The sequence below is a fragment of the Trichosurus vulpecula genome, chromosome 3 (assembly GCF_011100635.1).
Source record: "Trichosurus vulpecula isolate mTriVul1 chromosome 3, mTriVul1.pri, whole genome shotgun sequence".
Classification (NCBI taxonomy): Eukaryota; Metazoa; Chordata; class Mammalia; order Diprotodontia; family Phalangeridae; genus Trichosurus; species Trichosurus vulpecula.
Genome location: NC_050575.1, coordinates 434,684,865 through 434,697,160, shown reverse-complemented (window position 1 = coordinate 434,697,160; position 12,296 = coordinate 434,684,865). Strand labels below are relative to the sequence as shown.

At 43.2% G+C, this 12,296-nt stretch overlaps 1 protein-coding gene across 2 annotated transcripts in view; it reads right to left on the bottom strand.

Annotated features, from left to right (window-relative positions):
- Nucleotides 1-12,296, bottom strand: part of PAIP2B (poly(A) binding protein interacting protein 2B) — a 74,984-nt gene that overhangs the window by 40,409 nt on the left and 22,279 nt on the right. The gene's annotated exons all lie outside the window — the stretch shown is intronic.

Here is a 12,296-nt window from a genome sequence, read left to right as displayed (position 1 = left end):
ATGCTGCTACCAAATGTACTTCCTAGGCCATTTCTACCACACTTGATTCTAGTGCATCTACTGGACAGCTGGCAAGCCTGTTGCCAATGCCATACGGACCACACAGGCAAAAGGGTATCTCTAAACAGGACTAGCAGAGAGACTCACAACGAAAGGAGCCATACTGAATGAAGAGCTTCATAGTAACATCCTTGACCGTGCTGAAAGGGCAAGCTACAGTGTTCCCCTCCTTGAAAAGCACTTGGCAGATATAACAAATGGCAGGCTAATTTCTCCCTACCAAAGTGGAGAGCACCCGCAGAAAAGTAAAACTCAATTCTCTGAAACATCTGCCTATGCCAGAGAAATCAATCAAATCTTTTTGGAAGGCTGGGAAGGAGGAGGAATGAATCACCCCATTGCTCGAGGAATGGGACAAGAATATAAGCAGCCAATCATTAGGCTGTGTTTATGAGGAAAGTGGAAAAATACTGAGTTCTCTTGAGGTAAACATCGGGATGAGCACCAAAAATAATTCAGCCACTTCAGCAAGACTGGGACAGACTGACATGGGCTTTTCGCTCGCACTAGCAGCCAGTGGATACCCACCATCTTCTTCAATGCACAGTCCAACTTATACCTCTTATCATGCTCGTTCACAGGAATTTTACTGTTTGGTGTCTACTCAATATGAAACTCATTATGGGGATTTCAAAAAGGCATTCAGAAAATAAAGGTACGCAGGTTGCTATCAATTAATAACAATCAAAGCCAACATCTACAGAGCTTTAAGATTTGCAAAGCACTATACAGACATTATCTCACTTGATTCTTTCAACAAGATGGGAGGCAGGTGCTTTATTATCATTCCCGTTTTACAGGACAATACACTGAGGCTGGAAGAGGTTATATGACAGGACTGGAATACAGGTTTTTCCTGACTCCAGCCCTTTATCCACTACATCACCTAGATGTCCCCAAATGGGACATTTTTTGTGGGACAAATTGTGGTCTGTGAATGTAATGAAAATTATTACACGGCAAAACACATAGGTAGGAGTGGAAGATATCAGAGAGAGTGCTTGAGAGCTGCAGAGAAACCCTAAAAGGAAGGCGATCTCTATGTAATAGGGATGGCTAATCTTGGTCCCCTGGAAGAGATGAGGACCCTCTTCTCTCAGCAGACCGGGGGTCCTTTGGGAATGTAATGCTGCATAGACCATGTCAGCTGCTTTGGTTTAACAACATTTTGTCAGAAGGGAGGATTCAGCTGGGGGGGGGGGGGCGGGTGGAAGCAGCCACATTAATACTCTAAAACAACTTTAATGTAAAAACAAAATCTATCTATGAAACTTGAAAAGACAAAAAAGACTAAAAGGTTAAGGTTATAGCATCTGGGATGCCAAGCAAGTGTGAAGAGATCTGAGGGCAGCCATGCCAAAAGGCTGGGGCTTCGTAGTCCATCTGCCACGGTGCCCCTGCAGCCTCAGGGGCAAGGCCGAGGAGGAGGAGGCTGCACCACGGAGGAGCAAGGCCTAGCTAAGGGGCTGGTGCCTCCAATCCCCTCAACATACCTGGGCCCTGCAAGAAACTATAAAAGCAAAGCTGGTTCAAATCAGTCAGCCTGTATTTATTAATGGGGAAAAGAACTCAAAGCAACAAGCAAGAAAAAAATCTTTAGTTTGATATTAAATATCAAGGCTTAATTCATGCCTCAAAATCAGAAAGGAATACAAAAATATCACATTTTGTAAAAAAGCTGCCAAGTAGCTAATATGTGTCATGCATCCATCCCAGAAGCCAGCAAGCACCTCTCTTCTCCAGCCAAAGAGAGGACTAAACACGATCATGCTGAAGTCAATTTTGGAAAAATCCCCCAACTCAGGACCAATCTGCTGCAAAGTTCTTTGAGCAACTCTCAAGTCAGAAAAAAGGTCACACTGAAAACTTCCAGGACATTCTGATATTCTTCAAGCTCTCTGTGGAGAACACCCAGAGGATAGCTCACTTCTCGAGACACATCCACAGGCAGTGTCACACATCAGCAGACGGCGTACCTCCCCAGGACATTGTAAGGAGCCAAATGAACTGTGTGTCTGGGTGTGCGCGTGACAGGAAGTCAAGTGTCCAACTGGCTGCATAAATCTCTCGGTGGTGTGCTCTTCTTTCCCCTTCGGTCACTGAACTTCCTTGTGTGGACTCAGGCAAAGTCAAAGCAGGGATTAGCACAGAGAAAGCTAATCTCCTCATTGTCACTAGACATTTCGCTCTTTTAGCCTGGCACTTAGAGTTCCCAGGTACATGCCAGTCTGAACTGACAACATGGACTCTCGTGTTAAGTACAGAAAGCTGAAAGTAAACACTACCAACCATACTCACTTGACATTCAAATGTGTGGGAAAAGTAGAAAGAAAATCAGACTGTTACGGTACCCAGGGTAAAACAATTTATCTTATTAAATACCGCTTCCAGCTGAACCATTCCTAACTCCAGTCACACTTTGCCCTTGGATTTAAGGCCAGACTAAGGCCAGATACCTGGTATCACTGTAACAGGAAAAGGGTCAGAGCCACTGAGACATCTGTGTAATAGGACGTCTACTAATAAAATAACAAGACTGAATATTTAACATAGCAGAATTTAGCCATTCAAATGAGGATGTTCCTTCAAGGTAGTTAACTTGAAAAGTCACTCATGTACTCCAATGATGATGTTAATGCTCAAACCACATGAGGGATCATCTTCAGCACATTCTTCTTTCTAAAAAGTGCCTTCAGAGACAGCACATAAGTCACACTAGAAAATATGTCTCATTGCTTGACAGCCACAATGTTGTTCTTAAACTCCAAGATGTTATGAACCAATCTGACCACCAGATTTAGTTCTGAACAACCTTTGGCTATCAAAAACAAATCAGATCGACCATCAAAGGGTGCACCACCAGTCTGGAGAGTCAAAAGGATGGTCCAGACTCTGAGAGCAGTTCCCAAAACGCTCTGATTGAGAGCAGCACTGTTGGCATAAACGAGTAACTTTGCAAGGAAATTTTGAAGAACAACCACCATTCAGTTATGTCAGAAGCAGGCCTAACACTGGAAGGGTCCTTAGACAACATCTAGTCTAACCCTTCTCATTTGTAAATAGGGAAACTGAGACTCAGAGAAGACCTGTGACTAGAAATCGAAGATCCTGAATCCCAGTCAAGGTTAAGAAAGGGCTCATTCCATTCAGTCCCACTCTGCAGGCATTTGCATATGTAATCAAGCTAGACCATTTACAAAGCCTACCACTAGAGGGTGAAGCAAACGCAAATTAATCATTAGGCCACATTCACAGAACCACGTGGCTGGATGTTTTATGCATGTTTTCAAAGGAAGTAAACCCATGAGGATTCTTTAAAATAGCTCCCCTGGGGTATTTAAAATGTGATTGATTTTATAAATACTCTCTGAAATATCAGCAGTGATCACTGTTTTAGGCTCTGCAATCTCTCTTTTGTCAGAGGAGCAGGGCTGGATTTGGAGTCAGAAGGCTTGGGGTCAAAAGCAGACCTCCCACTTACTGGCAGAACGAGCAAGTTACTTCTCTCCTGGACTCCGTTTCCTCATCTGTAAAATGAAGCGTTCAATTAGAGGTTTTCCAAGGTCCCTTCCAACTCTAGATCCGTAACTCGACGATCCCAACTCAAGGTCTTCTTTTATCAGGGCTCCTCAAAGCGAAGCATGCCAACGGGAGGGCAACATGTGTAATCTACTAAAATATTTTAAGTAGTCAGTAACATTGATGAAGTACCTACTTTGTGCCAGGAGCTGTGCTAAGCACTGGAGATACAAGGAAAGGCAAAAGGCTGTGCTTGTCCTCAAGGAGCTTACAGTGTCATCAGGAATAGCACGAAACAGAAGCAATCTCAAGGATGGCACTATTGAAGTCAGCAAAGTGCACTGTGTCCCCAGTGTCCCCCTCTCTTTTTGTGTCCCCAGCACTTTGCTGGCCCATGCCTGGCCCACAGCAGGCTCTTAATAAGTGCTCATTGACTGACCACTTAGATCCTTTGTCCTCTTCCCTAACAACAAGAGAGGAGAGCTTCTGCCTCTAGCATCGGTCACTTCTCTAGTCAAACCAGTTAGTTTTCGATGGGAAGAGGGAGTAGGAGCTAGAGTGAGGCTTCGAAAGTCAGAAGTGGAATTTGGTTAATGAGATAACCTCTGTCCAATTGCCAAGTGTCATCCTCCACTCCTCCACCTCTTACCTCCATAGTTAATCAGGTGCCCTGTCCTATGGGTCTCACCCTTCTCCCATCTCACCCTTGGGCTCCCTTCTCTCCACTTCCCACCCCTGGTGCAGGCCCTATCACTTCATGCCAGGACAATCGCAGTAACCTGCTGCCTGGTCTTCCTGGCACAAGTCTCTCCCCACTCCAGTCCATCTTCCATTCAACTGTCCAAATGATCCTCCTAAAGCTCGGGTCTGACCATGTCACTGCCCTCTTCAATCACTTTCAGTGTCACCCTCTTACCACTAGTAAGAAATCTATATGTGGTCTCCCGTCTCCCCAATTAGAATGTGAGCTCCTAGGCAGTCCAGACTTAGAGAGGTTTTTATCTTTTAAAAGGAGGACCACAAAACTAAAAATCTTCCAATTTAAAACAGGGAGATCACAATGTTAACAAGATGAAGAACATACCATGGTTTTTTAGACTAGCACTTTAAAAACGTGTACCTTTCCAAGTAAAATCCAAAAAAGGGGTCTGCTCTCCTCCATCTGGAGGTGATGCTTTCAACAGATCCCATTCAAGGAAACCCTTAGAAAAGCCCCCTTGGCTATAAAACTGCACACCTTTGGTCTAGCAACACCACTTCTAGGTCTGTACCCCAAACAGATCATAAAAAAGGGAAAAGCACCTGCAGGTACAAAAATATTTATAGCAGCTCTTTTTGTGGTGGCAAAGAACTAGAAATTGTGGGGATGCCCATCAACTGCAGAATGACTGAACAAACTGGGGTATATGAATGGGCTATAAAAAATGATGAGCAGGCAGATTTCAGAAAAACCTGGAAAGACTTACATGAACTGATGCTGAGTGAAGGGAGCAGGACCAGGAGAACAATGTACACAGTAACAGCCACACTGTCTGATGATCAACTATGACAGACTTAGCTCTTCTCAGCGATACAATTATCCAAGACAATTCCAAAACACTTGTGATGGAAAATGCCATCCACAACCAAAGAAAAAACTATGGAGTCTGAATGCAGATCACAGCAGACTCTTTGCACTTTTGTTGTTTTTTCTTCCTTTCTCATGGTTTTCCCCTTTTGTTCTGATGCTTCTTTCATAACATGACTAATGTGGAAATATGTTTAATAACATGTTTAATACAATTGTACATGTATAGCCTTATCAGACTGCTTGCTCTCTTGGGGAGGGGAGGGAAGGAAGGGGATAAGAAAAATTTGGAACTCAAAATCTTACAACAATGAATGTTGAAAACTGTCTTTACATGTAACTGAAAAAAATAAAATACTATTAACTGGGGGAAAAAAAAGAAAAGAATTATAAGCCCCCCTGGCTTGGGTGCTCAATGGTCTACTTGACCTTTATACACAGATTTAAATCAACGTTTAACGCCTACACTGTGTTCTTAGACTGTAAGTCTTTCATCAAGTAGGGACTTGTCTACCCTTCTTTCTTTTGAAGGAACAGATTAATGACGATTTGGTGCCATCTTTGAAAAGTGGCCAATCCTGCTTTGAGCAATAGTTAAAAGACTGCCAAACTCATCACCTTTCTGTTACGAAATGGAGCAAAATTTACATTTTTCATAAGAAAACATAATATTGTGAAGAGGAACCAAGTACCTTCAAACCAACTAATTTTTTTTCAGGATTTCTCTGACCATTTATTTTCTCAATAATCTTGGGAGACAAGAAGTCAACGAGCAAGACTGTTGGGCTACCAGGGCACCCAAACAACAAATACTCATCTCATTCCAGATTATACAGTAAAGTTATCTTGGCAGTTGAGGTCAGAACTTTGCTTTAGCTATAATAAGCAGATGACTCAGGTGAAAAGTATTTTTCTGCCAGAATAATAAAGAAAGCGTCCACATATGCATTTGGAAGTGGATCTACTAATAGTTTAAATGAAAAACTATTCACCTTTTTTTAAAAGGAGACATTCGTCTACGTCAACTGGAGCGAGGAAATCCCCAGTTGGAGTCAAAATGGAGATGAAAATCCACTGGGAGAAAAGAGAAAATTTTAAAAATCACATATGAGTTGGGCTGATAAATAGTTGGCCCAACCAATCTCAGGACAGAAAGTGTTCCAGCATCACTACAGGTTAGAAAGATGTTCCCTAACACGAAGAGAAGTGTTCTGATGGAGATAGTGGCTCTGCCCAAAGATCATCCACGGAATTCTTAAGGGCCCCCTAATTTAGGGTACTGGAAAAACTAATCCAAATAAGTTAAAGCACCATCCTGGAGTTCTCTCATCTCCTCAATTCATCTGAAACACCTGCCGCTGAGAAGCACCATCCCCTCACTTGTGCTCTGCCCAACCTGCTCTTACCTGCCCATATCTCATGTTCCCTGGCCTTGAAAGCTGGGGATGTGGCACTTCTCCTACCTAAATGCCCTTACTCCCACACAACAAAAATCCATATGATTCCACAAAGCCCTTGCATCTTACCACACTTGGGTTTAGAAATTCCATTCCAGTTTTTCTTTACATTTCTACGTAGTTGGTTACATACATCTCTTGCTTGATTTAGAGGTGTATATATTACTGTCCCATCTACCCCATTTGACTGTGTGCTTCTAAACAGCAGGGATCACCTCTTATTTATAACATCCCTAGGATCTACCATGCCATAATAGCCATAGCGAGTGTTCAATAAATATTAATAGCTTGCTGACTAATCAAGAGAAATTAAACGCTAGGTGCCTTTCACATGCCCCAAATCAAAAGGCCAAACAAGGCCTGAAGGTCAATGCTAGGCTGAGAAGTTGATCACTGCAGGCAACTTCCCGCCAACAACTGGGACAGGTAAGGGGCTAGGTTCAACTAGGTTCTGAAAGTCAAACCTTTTTTTTTTAAACCAGACTCTTTTCTACAGAGAAGCTACCGATAATTTTCTGGAAGACAGGAAACAGCAGCTGTGCATTCTGGCGCAAGGTAGAAAGCATATGGTTCTTTTTACTACAAAAAAGAAGTACTTAAGCAACAATTTGGTCCAGGACACTCCACTAGGGATGAGGGTCTGCAAATAAAAGGCAGTGGCCCCGGATCAGCCCGGAGTTTTACATAAAATCTCATGCACACACTTCATCAGTTTTGCACACTGAAAATCCAGTTTTTTAGACCTGACATGCCCATGCTGAAAACTAGCTGCGCTTCGAACTCCAAGGTCTTCATTTTCTGTGACACTGTATTGCCAATCTATCACAGTCCTGGAACTGTTTTACGAAGAACCAGTGAGTGGCTGCTGGGGCAGTTGGGACAATAACTAGTCAGCTGCCCACTCACAGGACTTCTCAAAACTTTTTCTGCTTGAGGCCCAATGGGATTCTCTGTCACGAGGAGTGGTAGAATGGTACTGAATTTGAAAAGCCTGCAATTCACATACACCCAGCTAAAACTGGGGCACGCTCTTGAGGATGACTGCTCAGAGACCTTCAGTATGTTAGCCGTTTCATCCAATCTCATTTTAAACCACTGACGTCTCCGTTGGGACAAGTCCCAACCCTAAATCTACTGACATCAAGCAGCACCATTCCAGCTTTGAGTTCTGTTCATTCTTGGTTTCCCTTTGATATTTCCTAACCAGATGCTATCATGTTGCCAGCACAAGTAATATCACTGAACCTTAAGAGCTGAATTGATTCTTCAAGGTCATGGACCCCATCCTCTCACTGCAGGCAAGCATGAATCCTCTCCGCTCCATTCCTGACAGCCTCCAGCTTGAACCCTGGCCAGTATTCCACTTCACTGGCTGTCCAAGCATTCCATTCCACTGTTGGACAGCTCTCACTGTTCCCAAGTTCCTCCGGTAACCCAAAGGTCCTAGTTCTTTCTGTCCTCTGGAGTGAAACTGAGAAGCAATGTCTCACAGTTCCTTTAAGTTCCCCATTAATTTACAATGAATCAAGTATTCGAATTCTGCTGAATCCCATCTTCTTCCCAAACTGTTCTGCTTCCTGAGCTCCTCCTGCCCCCCCTTCCTTCCCTGCCCCTCCCCACCTCGCCCATGCCCGAGACTATGTCCCACTTTCCTCCCCAGCCCTCTAGACCTAGCTAAGCTGCCACTTTTTCCAGCAAGCCTCCCTTCACCCCAGAAATGTCCCTGCCCCTCTTTCTATCTCAGATCACTCTCTTTAATCTCTGCTATGCAGGTAGTCATTTTTTTGACTGCTTTACAGTCATTACTTGCATGTATCTCATCCCCTTTATCGGTCTGTAAACTTCTTTGAGACAGGGACTGGGCCATCATTATAGGCCTTCACTGTAAGGAGTGCTCAGTGTTTGCCGAACGTTACTCTTATTTGCAGGATGCAGACAACAGCCTGCTTTAACCGGCCTATATGAATTCCTCCTTGTTTTAGGCAGACCTGCAGAATCAAATTCCATACTCCAAGAGCTACACTGCAGACTGATTTCCCCAGATCCCCTTCAACATCTCCATTCCCCCTTCCTCCCTCACCCTGTATCAAATTCCTCACCCCAGCCAGGCCATATATAGCTTCCCCGTTGCTGTCTAACACTCAGATTTCTTCTTCAGTACAGAATTCTTTTATTTCCAGGTATTTTGCCAAACATTTTTCTTTTCAGGCTGAACCTCACTTCACACACATTTCCTGTCTTTATCTCTAGTGACTTGACTGTAATGAACTAACGACTTAAAGACTCCTTTAAAATTACAAAACTCAAAGACAAAAATCTCACAAAAATAAGATCTGGAATAAGTCAAATCTTTTTCAGGAAAAATCACAACTACATTTCCACTGTTTTCAACATCACTACCCGCTCTCTCATTCACTGTTCTTCTCTGGCATCTCCCGGGAAGATGTGTGTGTTTCTAAGCCACAACAATAAGATTCTGTGTCAGTCTGAAAATGACAGTAATCTCCTCCATGCAGGGGGCCATTCCTTCTATTTGCTCCCCAAGAAGTGCAGCATTCTGAGCACCCATACAGGGATTCCTTGGCATGAGCCCTGCAAACAATGCATCAGCAGCCTGGGTGTCCTTAGCAGCCCTCCGTCGAATCTGGGCCCTGTAAGCACACACATTTATTTCATTCACCCAAAGAAGTCTGACAGTGAGTGTTCAAAAGCTCAACATGTAAAGAAGCCAAGAAAGCGTTGGGGGCGAGGGGGAGATTTCAAGCAACTGTCCATAGGAAAAGATGTTCAAAAGGCAAATAGGAAACCAGCTTTATTTTAAATGTAAATTACAAACAGAAGAAATAACGCTGAAATCTGACATGTTGTCATGAGCTTAGACATTTTCCACTCTATTTTTGTTACGGTTGCTCGACGATGTCAAACAGGTAAGACCCATACCTGGCCGGGTTAATATCTTGCAAGGCCCCAGGGACACTGAAAAGGTAACCACATCATTCATCGACAGAGTGCTTTATGGTTTACAAAATCTTATTCTCCTTGGTTTGCTACAGCAGTACAGTCCCTAACACCATGCCCCAAGCCCTGGGATCACTCAGATTTTAGGATGGACCTCTGATTTCACTGAACTGGGGTAATCCTGGTGTGGAAATTTCCTTTACCAATGCAAACTAGAAACTGTTCAGCAATTTATACTCACAGTTGCCTAAGTTTCCCAAATACTAAGGATTTATTTTAACAATTTTGTTGTTCAGTCCTTTTAGTTGTGTCCAACTTGTCGTGACCCCATTTGTAGTCTTCTGAGCAAAGATATTAGAACAGTTTGCCACATATGAGGAAGATGAGGACAGATGAGGAAACTGAGGCAAACAGGGTGAAGTGACTTGTTCAGGGTCACACAGCTAGATTTGAACTCAGAAGATGAGTCTTCCTGACTCCAGATCCAGTGCTCTATCTACTGTGTCACATAGCTGCCCTATTTCAGTAATAGGTAGAAGATATTCCCTAATCTCCTTCAGGCTCATAGTGAGACACACTTAATCCCCTTTAAAAGACACATAAGGTTCTCCCTGGGTTAAAGGCACATTATATTCATCAAAAATTAGTTACAAACTATGTGTTCTGCTCTAACCAGGGCTACTCCCTGCCCAGGGATTGGCAGAGAAACATTAACCCAAAGTCTCTTCCCCACCACTGCTTTTCTTCCCCATGCCTCAATGAATTATAGTTTACACAAGTTTTCCACACACAAATCTCTAATCCCCCTGCTTCCTTCTCTCTGTTCCTCCAACCCTTCCCCAGTTACCTCAGGAAAATTTCTTTCCCTCTCTTCTCCTGTTTTCTCTCTCTGTCCCTCTCTTCATTCCATTTGCATGCCCAAAAAGTGACCCTGATCATGACTGAGAAGCACAAAGGTGGTGTTAATGATAAATCTGTATTCAGGGAAAGAAAAATTATTAAGGTATAAAATGAAATTAGACATAATAACCAGTGTCATCAACCTCTAACGCCCTTGAAAGTGCCCAGAAGTCCCCTTCAGAATCTCCTCAAAAGTCTTTATACTTTCTAACACTGTTTCCATGGAAAAATGAATTCCAAATTCTAAACCACCAACTTTTAGAATATGTATAAACTTTTTGGCTACTGATTTCTAAGCTGAAAATTTCCCACACTGCAAATCAGTTTTCTAATCTTTCTGCAGAAAGAGCTTATTTTGTATTTCTCTTAAGCCTTGAGAGCAGTAATGCTGGAAGCTAAATCCATGGCTGGAGTGAGTGCACACAGGGTATGAAGGGAGAAGCAGGTAGTGGACTTTGAGCCTAAAGGGGAAGGGCAGAAAAAGAAGGTCTTCTGAACTACTGCCTTCCTTACGGCATTCTCTCCTGCTCTGGGAAGGGAAACATGGCAAGTATGCTGCCGTGCCATCAACCAAGCAGGGCTTTGTGACCAACTGTGGCTGGGAGGCCCAGCATTTTATAAAGAGCAAACAGAAAACTAATCTGAATGAATCTGACTTAGGTGAACAGAGTAAGAGCAGTAATTTGGGAAGGAAAAAAAAAAGACATCATTAAGCAAATGCTTGACTGGAAATAGAGGTAGGCCTGGGGCTGGTGATTATACTGGGTGGGCTGGTTTCTCACATGGACACTGTTTGTGACCAGGGCTACATCCAAAGGCTTTCTAGCTTAGAAAAGCCTGGCAAAGCTTGTGCAGCACTAGTCTGGCCTGAGAGGACTTAGGATAATCTCCATGCCATCATCATGAGACATCAGAGGAGGACTTTTACAGAGGCAGTAAAAGAATAACGCTCGTTAAAAAAGGAGTGTTTTTGGCTGAGGAGTATCCTGAGATCACTGAAGAAGCTCAGTGCAGATTGCAAAATGTGACCCAGCTGGATTTTTTCCTTTCAATTCTGGGCTCAGCTCGATGTCCATCTTTAGTGTCTGTTCCAAAAAAAAAGTACTAACAGACCAACTTAGCTGACTGCCCTTCCAAATGCATATGAGTAATACACATTCTCCATCCTAGGCGCTTCCTAGGTGAATTGTTAGATCAATGTCTTTCTAAAGGTTCTTGATCTCACCGAGGAAGCTCGATAATATTTCCAAGACCCCATGTGATCAATACAACATCAACCTCAAAGAACACCTGGAAAACCTCAACCCCTCTAGGGAAGCCTTTTCTATTTGGCCTTTTCATAGGACATCCTTCATGAGGCTGGCCAACACCTTTGCGAATGAAGGTTTCTGTTACACATTCCAATCAATGCTGTTAAATAATCCTCAAGTTGTTAATTTAACTCGATGGTTAGATCTATCCATGATCTTAACATATGCCAAAGAGGCACCTTGTATAAGAAAGAACTTCACTTACTAAGTTCCCCAGCAGGGTACAAAGAGTCTGGCTACCTTCCACCAGACAGAGTGAAGGTAAAGGGTCCACGCTGCTTTGATGGCATCAATTTATTTTGGTGTGCAGCTTCCCTCCCATATAGATGACTGCTTATTAGCTATTTCTGGGGGGAAAACAGTTCTGAGTAAGTCTATAGTCAAACAATATCAGGGCTGGAGGGGACAGTGTCTTGGGCAAAATGTAGCCCAAAGAGTAGATTACAGAGATGAAGAGAACAAAGCTTAGAGAAGGAAGGTAAGCCACTTGTTTAAAAATCACAGAGCTTGGGCTGGGGCATGGCT